The sequence below is a fragment of the Lycium ferocissimum genome, chromosome 12 (assembly GCF_029784015.1).
Source record: "Lycium ferocissimum isolate CSIRO_LF1 chromosome 12, AGI_CSIRO_Lferr_CH_V1, whole genome shotgun sequence".
NCBI classification, from domain to species: Eukaryota; Viridiplantae; Streptophyta; class Magnoliopsida; order Solanales; family Solanaceae; genus Lycium; species Lycium ferocissimum.
In genome coordinates, this window is record NC_081353.1 from 24,187,160 (window position 1) to 24,189,385 (window position 2,226).

Genomic DNA, 2,226 nt, shown 5'->3' on the forward strand with positions numbered 1-2,226 from the left:
AGCAACCTTGCAATTAACTACAACACCTTATTAAAAGTACATGATAAGTTAGTTCTAAAGACATAGCCCCTCCTCATTTTATGTGATGACGTTTGGCTGAACATGATGCTTAAAAAATAAATCAATCCTTTTCATACATAAACTAAATATATGCAAAATTCAAACATTATTGACCTCAATGATCCAGATGTTCCTACATCTATCTCACTTCTATAAAGGGGTTCCAAGTCATGTCAGGAAATATTAAAATTAAGTACTTTTCAGATACATAAATGTGCCGTCAATCTTTTCGAAACAAACTAAGAATGCCATACATGATGGGACGGAGGCTTTCTAGCATTGGTGGGTAGAGTCCTGATGGTGAGAGGCGACAGGTATCCCGTGGAATTAGTCAAGATGCGTGCAAGCTGGCCCGGACACCATGATTATAGAAAAAAGAAGATGGGATGGAGGGAGTATTTCAATCCAGTTGTGTGTGTTGGGTGGGGGGAGGGGTGGTTTACGCAGAACTTACCTCTACCTTTTACGGGATAGAGAGGCTGTTTCTAATAGAACCTCGGCTCAAGAAAAGCGTCTTTAAAAACAGGAGTTTTTCAAACCAGATGAGTTCAGAAAAGATGCGATACATACCGGTTGTTCGATTAGCAGGATATAATGAAAGGGCAGCTTGATTAGCAAGAAACATGGCAGGTACAGTCAAACATGATTTCAGCTGTTTTTCTCGATTTTCCTTAGGATTACGAGGTGCTTCAATCAAAAGAACTGGATGAGATGATGGATCAACTTGGAGTTTATCAAAGAAAGTATAAGACCATAAATTCTCCATATTACACCAATCATTAATAATACCATTCTTCACAGGATCCCTTAATAAGAGAAGACCTCTTTTATTCCAGGCTTCATCGTCAGCAAAAAAACTCTTTGCGTGAAAGTTCGAACGGATAACACAAACTATATCTTCCATGTCGTAGATGGCCAACTATAGTTAACTATTGGAAAGTTCGAATGGGTAACACAAAAAGTGTCGTAGAAATACTTCTTTTGGTGCTTTTTCACTAGCAAAACCAACCTATAAATATATTAAGACTGTCACTGAAGGAGTATGAAGTATATAATTAATCGGGTTCAACTAAATCCAATACTTTTCGCATTGAGCATAGGTACATATATATGTGAAGCATCACTACATTATCAACGAATATTTAAATTTTGAACTCATAATTTCAAAACTATAGTTGTTTTAGCGATGTGAACCTAAATATTGAATCCACCAATTTTAAATCCTAAATCCGCTCTGATTGTCACAATTAATACTCCCTCCGTCCCAATTTATGCCATGGTGTTCGGATTTCGAGAGTCGAACGAATTATTCCTTGACCGTAATTTTTTCGTATGCCTTTTAAACATTTTGAATTATTAATTATAGTAACTTATACTCCCTCCGTCCCAATTTTCGTAGCACCTTTCGGATTTCGAGATTCAGACAAGTCTTTCTTTGACCGTTATATTTTCATATAATATCTTTTTAATATTTTGAATTGTCAATTATTGAGACCTATAGTAAGTACTTTTTACGTAAATAGTTTACAAATATTTCAATTTTATTTAAAATACTTAAGATTTTATGCCCGAATTCACGGTCAAAATTAAACTGTTTGAACCTCAAAATTTGAAGTGCCACATAAATTGGGACAGAGGAAATAGTACCTTTTACGTAATTTCCGAATATGTAGATCTTATTTTCAAAAACTAAAAGATTGTATGTCCAAATGTACGATCAATATTACGAACTTTGAGTCTCAAAAAGCGAAAAGCATCACATAAATTGGGACGGAGGGAGTAAATAATTAAGGGCAACGGTAGGTAGTGATATTGGAATTACCTTGGATAATCCACTTCCATTATCGAGAACAATTGGTTCATGATCATCCATCATTCAAGTAAACTGTGATATTGAAATCACCATACAATCAAAGAACATTTCAAAACTTTCATTATTTATTATCTCTAAGATCATGAAAATTTAACCGAAAGTCTTGAGAGAGAGAAATGATCTGGATATTTATTTTAGGGCTTCGGATAAATGTATTCCTTAAAAGATTGAAAAAGAAGAAGAAAGACACATAAGCTTTTCCGAGTAAATTTCTCAAATGATCACAGGTATAATTCCGTGGTAAATTCACTTATTTTATTTTTGTATTAATAAATTCACTTATACCGACTTTG

At 34.3% G+C, this 2,226-nt stretch overlaps 1 pseudogene; it reads right to left on the bottom strand.

Annotated features, from left to right (window-relative positions):
- Positions 1-964, bottom strand: part of LOC132039140 (actin-like) — a 2,595-nt pseudogene extending 1,631 nt beyond the window's left edge.
- Between the last annotated feature and the right edge of the window lie 1,262 nt (positions 965-2,226).